The 8,305-nt window shown below is 38.8% G+C and overlaps 1 protein-coding gene across 1 annotated transcript in view; it reads left to right on the forward strand.

The window, feature by feature from the left end:
* The first annotated feature begins 1,698 nt into the window (after nucleotides 1-1,698).
* The window catches only part of LOC111816199 (phospholipid scramblase 1-like), a 37,943-nt gene continuing 31,336 nt past the window's right edge, over nucleotides 1,699-8,305 (forward strand). The window contains exon 1 of the mRNA XM_023712935.1: nucleotides 1,699-1,774. The gene's annotated coding sequence lies outside the window, so the exon portion shown is untranslated. The remainder of the gene's footprint in view (nucleotides 1,775-8,305) is intronic.

Here is an 8,305-nt window from a genome sequence, read left to right on the forward strand (position 1 = left end):
ACAGGGTGTACAGGGCCTGTTACACAGATGGGACTCCTAGTGATACTCCTGTTTTCAGCTTCAAGATCTGGGATTACAGGCACGTACTACCATATCCAGTCTTATTCGCTATCTCAGTATGCCCCAGTGGTGGGGCCAGCACGGCCTGCCACGGATCGAATCCCAGTCCCTGCTAGACACAAATTTTATAACTAGAAAAATACCTAAAAGTATCATATTTAGAGAAGAAAACTGAGGCTGTAAAATCTCTTAATGATAAAGCTTAGAGTACAAATACTAATCTTTTTCAATTTCGGTTCTTGAGATATTTGTCTAACCTCATAACTTTGGTAAATGTAAAAAATTATGGCATAGTCTTTTCAGTAATTGAAAGAATTGAGAAAGCACTTTTGGCTGATGAAAGGAGAGGGGGAACATATCTACTACTCAGAATTCTGGTTGTACTATATTGAGACAGTCAATCAAAATCTCCTTTAATCACTGCTGTCTGTCAGCTTTCCTCAACCTGTCTTGGAAGTTACTGTCAGTCAATAGAACACAGTTCTGGAATACCCATCTGCTCTTCTTCATCTCACTACCAGAGGGATTTTCAGCATGTTAGTTGGGTGAGAGGCTCATAAAATTCCTGTTTGTTCTGACCTGTTTGGCCTTGTTTCTCTTCTCCAGGGAGAAGTTAGCCTTCCTTTTGGATAGACTAAGTTCATCTTTCACTCGATGACATCATCTGTCCAGTGCTCCTCCCCTTTAGTGGTGTCAGTGGGCTTTGTCTGAAAAGCTGGTGCTATGAGTGGTTAAATCTGTTCCTCTTCACAGAAACATCCTACAGATGTTGTACTGGCATTGCGGACCGGATGGGTATTACCTTGCATACATACATGTCTCCATAAAAATCCAAATCCTTTGGTTTGGTGGGAGGAATTGCAGATGCTCAAGTCTATTTCATTGTGTATAGCTGGGCTTGACAGACTGAAGTCAAGAGGGAAGCTCTGTCCTGGTTTTTTCCTAGTCCTCATGTACTGTTATTGTTCTTCTGATTTGAATTTCTTCAGTCCTATGTTTAGGTACTAAAGTCCTCATCTTCTCCTTTCCCCAAAGCTTGTTATAAAATTTGTTGCTCTAATTTACATCCTATTAGTCTTTTTATATGACCGAAAGGGGGTACTTCTCAGTAGCATCCTCTCACACACGTGAAGACAAGGAAACTGGTACTTCAGAGGAACGTGAGCAGGTCTCCTCGACCATTTGTGGTCCACAATGTAATGCTTTAAGCTGTTTCTGTATTCATTCTTTTTTTGCTCCCAATGCCCTCAGGTCAGGTTTGGCTGGCTTGAGTCCTGGGGATCGAACCTCAGCAACCTGAGCCTGACTGCTTTGTTGAAGGAGCCACTTAAAGAACTGAGCTAAGGGGCAGGCCCACTGTATTCATTCTTTATCCAAGAGTGGTAAGTGGTAAGTCCTTTAGAAATCAATATGTTATGAGAGATGGCCTCGCCTGGGTCATCTATTTACTTTGAGCCTGTGTAGTGTTTCACACTCCTCCTAGAGCCTCTGCCTAGAGCCTCTGCCTACAATTTCAGGCCACCAGAAATGTTAGCAGCTTTTTGTAAAATCACAAGCAAGCTTCCTAGAACTAATTGCCTGCAGGGTTCTGAATAGAATGTTTACTGGGTAACTGGATCTCCGCAGATACCTTAGACACCTCCTTACAGTAACAGCGAAAGCCTGATAACTGGGAGCCAGGCAGAGACCAAGCCTCTTCACTCAGATTTCCAAGGTAATCAGTCACTTCATCCTCAGTCCCAGTGTGTCCAAATGTTGGTGTCTATAGGTGATGGCTTCCTTCTGTTTAGATCTTTTGTTTTGTGGTCCCCTTCATGGCCAAAAAATGGAGATTTTTGTAATTCTACCAGAAAACTATGGTCTTCAAGCAAACAGGGCCATAATCTTATTTGGCCATAATTTAATTCATTGCTATCAATTGCATGAGAGAAAAATCTTGGGTTTTTTTTTATACAGAATAACTTGATTTATAAATTTAGTGTTAATCCCTCAGCATCTCAGATAGGCAAGAGACAGACATCTATGTTTCCATCTACAGATCACAGAAACCAATGCTGTGATTGCAGCGTAAGAAAGCCTCCAACCTTATCTTCTTTCCTGGCTTATAACTAGTAAAGTGTACAAAATATATTATGTACCCTGTTACATTCTCTGCTTCTGTCCTCCCCACTTCCATCCTATGATCCTTCACGGCTCCTCTTGCTCTTCCTCTTTGGAATCCCTGGGCTTTCTTTCTAGGTTTCCATCAAGATATTAAAGTGACAATACCATCTCTTGGATTCACATAACTTCTCTGTAAAACTGAGATGAAAGTTGATCTAGGAATGGCCTGTTAATTCCCACATTCAACTAACTGTGAACTCTTTCTAGAGACATGCTACTTTCTACATATGTTATCTTATAAAGAAGGAAAGAATTTTCTTCCAGAATTAATAAGCCTAACATGTTTGATTAAAGCCGGCTTTAACATGATCATTTTCTCTGAGGGCACAGATGTGCTTTATATAACTGAGCAATTATTATTATTCCTTGAAAACCTGTGATATAGGAAGCACTTAAGTTGTGACAGTGTTCAAAACAGTGTTTATATCTACTAGAAATCATACCCTGCTTTATCATACTAGAGGGAAGTATGAAGTGGGCAACAATTTAAGTGGAGATTCTTTGAGGAAACATGAAAACTCGCCAGTTTATTCACCATGATTACATTATAACTTCTTATTTAATAACATGAATTTAGAACCCAATGAATGTATACAAATTAACAAATATTAAACATATCTGTATAAGGGCTGGTGTGATAGCTTAGAGGGGTAAGCATCTGCCTGGCAAGCACAAGGACGCAGGTTCGATCCCCAGTGCTGCATGCTTTGTTGGGCCCAGAACCTGGGGGGTGCCCTGCCAGCCACCAAAACTGGGCATGGTGGTGCATGCCTGTAATGCCAGCCCTGGGGAGGCTGAGACAGGAGGAGCACTACAAGTTGAACTGAGTATGGAGACACAGTTCAAATTTTTATATCAAGTAAATAAAATTTTTTAAAAACTATATATATTAATATTTAATTTGTAAAGACACTATGATTATTGCAATCTATATGAATTACTTTGCAGGTAGAGCTCTTTAAAAGTATATTCACCATATGTAAGGCATATCTACATATATACCGAGGCACATAGATGGCATGGCTTGATGTTCTTAATTCCAAGAGTCTCTGCATACCTGGTGATTCTGTCACTTACACACACACACACACACACACACACACGAATTTAGAGTAACACTTTCTGATTGTCTGCTTTACAAGAAAAGCTTTCAGAACACCTGTAAGTAGATGTCAGAATCAACTTTTTCAGAATTCTGAAAATTAAGGATTTACAACAATTTGAAGTGCATTATTCTACCAAGACACCAGGCAGCTCAGTCAGCAGAGTGTGCTTTTAAGCCCTCAAGCTCCCTTATTTCTATTCCCTCTCTCCTCCTGCACTGAAGCCTCACACTACAGTAGTTATACGGTAATGGACAGAATAATGTTCACCCAACATGTACATCTCATAATACACAAAGACAGAACTTCTGGTTCCTTACTTATCAATCGAATCTGAAGGTATAACCAAGCACAGATCTTGTTGTGTGCTAGTATTTCGTATTTTCTGTGTGGGATTCATAGAATCATAGTGTCCTTCTTGTGGAGACAAGGTCTTGCTATGCAGTTCAGGTTGGCTTTGAACTCACTTTGTGGCCCAGGCTGGCCTTACACTTGCAGCGATCCTCCTGCCTCAGTCTCCTTAGTGCTGGTGTTACAGGCTCGCACCACCATACCCAGCCAGCCACACTTACCCTTTTAGGAGGCAAGGTAAAAAGTAAAAGAAGAAAGAACACTGCATTCCGGACTTTGAATGCTGAGGAAGCTAAAGAATGGAGGCTGCCTTGTGCTGGAAAAGGCAAACAAAGAATTGTTTTTTCCCAAAATCCTTCAGGAAAAATAAAGTTAAGGAAATTTAAACTTCTAACTTTCATAACTATAATACAATAAGTGGGTGTAGTTTATACTACTAAGTGAAAGCAAAAAGTAACCAGGACTGGATGATTAAGTGAACTGTCAGCTCATCTAGTTTACCAAAGACACTAAAATAAGGACATGCATTGTCTAGAATGTACCCTGGAGAGATAGCCAGGAATGTGGCTAGACAAGCTTTTTCTGGTATTTCTGAAGCATCAGATTTTCAAAATATTCAATTATTCTCAAGGAATTGTCACTAAATGACTGATCTTGAAGTTCCTTCTAAGCCTACTGGCAGAGGCTGCTATGATTTATCTGACTCTGTGCTCCAGTAATGGGAAAGAGCAGCTTTTGAAAACAATCAGTGATAGCTATCAATAAAGCCATAATAACAGCTGAATTTGTAAGAAGCTCACCAAAATCTCTGGAAAGGAAAATCTGGATATGTGCATAAGGATATTTAAAAATTTTTGATATATTCCTGGAAATCTAGAAGGAAAGAGACATGTAGAAAAATAAGTGCAGAACTCCACACAGAGCTGGAGGAAATCCAATAAGGAAATAATCTCACCTTTGGCTGACGTTGACTGTGGAAGTGAGGAGAAAACTGTGCCAAGGTGGTGAATAGGTGCCAGGAACATTGAGAGTCTGCTTAGCAATCACAAGACCCTTGGAAGTCGTGGGAACAAACGTGTATGGAGAGCATTTAAGGGCAACAGTCTAATCAGGAAGTGAATTCTAAACAAGCTGACTGGGTGACATGTGTCGCAGAATACAGACGAATAAATTCAAGAAAGTCAAACAAGCAAAGAGAAAAACACAACAATAAATCCCAGAAAAGAAACACTTATCATGATCAGAGTAGTTATTTTGTACAAATATCTAGTTTTCAACAAATTATGCAATATCTAAAGAAATAGGAAAACGAGGCCCAAACACATAGATAAAAGATGTCAGCTACCCTAGGCAACTCAGACACTGAACTTAATTAGGAAAAAAATACAAAAGTTCCTCTCAGAAGTAAAGTATGCGAATGAGCTAGGCCTAGTGGTGCACACCTGTAATCCCAGCACTTGGGAGGTTGAGGCAGGAGAATCACTGCGAGTTTGAGACCAGTGTGGGTTACAAAGTGAGCTCAAGGCCAGCCTGAGCTGCATAGCAAGACCCTATCTCAAAAAGGCCAAAAGGGGAAAAATGAGAATGATATCTAGCCAAAAAAGATCATGTATGAATAGATAAATAAAAAGTATATCATGAACATATTTTAAATTGTAGCATTTTTTCTGGGTTTTGCATCCAGGGCCATTGCATCTACAGTTATTTTTACTTTTGGTTTTGAGTTGTAATCTCTCACTAAGTTGTCCAGGAAGGACTTGCACTTGCCATCCCCCTGCCTAAGCCTCCCAGGGTGCTAGACTTAAAAATGCGTGCTATGACACCCAAGCTTTTTTGTGTCATGTAATTAAAAAAAAACCAAAACCAGTAACATAAAACAGTAAATCTGAAGATGGTAACATGAAAATAAAGGTAGATAAATCATATAACTTATTTTAAAAGCATTTTTAAAGAACATTCTGTTTATATGAAGTCTGTAAGATATAGAAGATATGCTACCAATAACTATTCAAAAGATGGGTTTGGAACAAAGCTGTATTTGGCTAAGGAAATGACTCTAGATAGCAACAAGTCCAGAAGAATAACATAAGAGAAAGAATGAAGAGAGTAATGTAACCAAAGTTGTATACAATCATTGTGGTTGATTTATAATAAATGAGGGTATGTACATATGACATGTACAATAACAGCACCAAACAGAGAGAAGGGAGGTAACCTTATTGAAGTAATATTTATATCACTAGAATTAATTAATTACTTGTATATATATCACATGAAAGGTACTATGTACATCATAAATTATATTAACCATACAAAATATATAATAGATGTTATATATATATATATATATAATAGAACAATAAAGGATTAAAAGGCAAGCTTAGAGGAAATATTTTTTATGCAGATAAGAAAAATATATGAAGACTGAAAAAGCAAAAATACATGAATTCCACAGAAAACAAAAGAAAAAGTGGCACATGTAAATCAAATTATTATCAACAATAAATTTAAATATGAATTGATTAAAACCTTCAATTGAGAAAATAAGCTTAGCTGCGTGGCTAACTATACAAGTAAGCCTATGTTGTCTACATGAAACACACTACTGGTTCAGTATAAATAAAAGTTAAAAATGCAAGTTAGAAAAGATATAACATTAAAATATTTTTGGAGGGGGGTTGATACTATCAGAAAAAATATATTTTAAGATAAAATGCTACTAAAAATAATAGAAGAATTTTATGAGACTAATAAATTAATCTGTTAGTCCATAAAACAATAAAAATAGTTATTTACCTAATAGCAGAGTCTCAGAATTCATTCAGGAAATATTCTTAGAAATGAAGAAATATACAATTCAATAGAAACAGAAACTTCAACGTGCAATTTTCAATAATTGAACAGTCAGGGATCAGTAGAGAAATAGAAGATTTAGAGACCCAGTCCTAGCTCAGGTCTGGTGAGTGTGTGGGAGAGCTTCCGGCTACCCTGCACCAGCAGGACCTATTACTGGTCCCAGCCCAGGTGCAGCATGGGTGAGAACCTCTTCCATCCCTTTGGGATGCCCCCCACCACTGCAGAGCACCTCCCCCACCCTGCCCTCCGAGTAGGAATTTCTTCCTAGTTCCGGGAACCCTAAGACCCAGACATAGCCCATGTCTGGTGAGTAGTTGGGAGACCTTCCTCTCCCCACTACTCTACCTCGTCCACTCCAGGCTCAGCTCAGGCCTGGCATTGAGGCATGGGGTGAAACCCTGCAGCTGAAATTCCTGCAGAGAGTTTAGAGGATAGAACCACCCAGCTAGTCCAGGAGCAGAAAATCTTGCCAGAGGGGCACAACAGATTCACCCTCAAGGGCAGCAGCAGGAAGGAGCTAAGCACAGCAGCCAGAACCAAGCCAGGCACAGCTTGATAAATCCAAACTTTGTAGATCTGCATCGGAACTTCAACACGTGCTAAGGTTATAACTTAACGAAGATCTACAACAAAGGTCAGGAGACAGTGCTACACAAAATGATGAGAAGGATCAAAATGCAAGTTCAGAACCCAAGCCCAAACATAACAAGTGCAGAGGACACTAACACAGAACAATTTGGGAAACACACAGCTGAAAGCAATGAATCAACGGCTTCTGAAATAAAAAAAAAACAGCTGCATAAAGGTATACAGGAACTCAGATTGGAAATAAAAAAAGAAATCCCTGAATTAATAACATCTGCATTAAAGAATCAAATGCAGAAACATATGGAGGAAACCCGATGGCCACCCAGAACAAGTGCAGAGGACACTAGCTCAGCTCAAATGCATGAATTAATAGCATCGATAGTAAATAAGCAACAGCAGAAAGATGTAGAGGAACTCAGAGTACAATTCTTTTCTGAAATAAAAAAAGAATTCTCAGAACTCATAACATGTGAAGTAAAGAAGCAACTACAGAAACATAGGGAGGAAACCCAATCTGAAAAAAACACTGCAGTAAACAAATTTATAACTGCTTCTGAGGTGGACATTGATAAAAAATATAGAGATAAGAAAAATGACAGATTCCTTGAATGAGCGATACAGGAAAGAAATAGATTGCATGAAGCAGAGTCAAAGAGATATAGAGGAAATTAAAATCCCAATCACAAGCTTGCAAAACCATTTAAGTGACAGTGAAGACAGAGTTTTAGATCTTGAAGATGCTGGTGCAGCTAGTGAAAAGGTCAGAAAGGATCTCTTAAAAACAACTAGGATGCAGGAAAGAATAATCCATCACCTGCAAGATGATGCAAAGATGAGCAATGTGAGACTAATAGGCATCAATGAGAAAGAAGGAGTCAATACAAATGACATTAAAAAAATATGGGCAGAAGTAACGGCAGAAAACTTCACAAATATGAGGAAACAATCTGATGTTCAGGTAACTGAAGCATACAGAATGCCAAGTAACCTCAAAGCAATGAAAAACACACCGAGACATATAATAGTCAAGATCCCAGAAATTTAGCACAAGAATAATCTACTGAAAGCCGCTAGAGAAAAGAAGCAGATCACATTCAAAGGAAAACCGATCAGAATTACGGCTGACTTCTCTTCACAAACCATGCAGGCAAGAAGAGCATGGAGCAGAGTACTTCAAGTCCTCT

The sequence above is a fragment of the Octodon degus genome, unplaced genomic scaffold (genome assembly GCF_000260255.1).
Source record: "Octodon degus isolate 3935 unplaced genomic scaffold, OctDeg1.0 scaffold00028, whole genome shotgun sequence".
Classification (NCBI taxonomy): Eukaryota; Metazoa; Chordata; class Mammalia; order Rodentia; family Octodontidae; genus Octodon; species Octodon degus.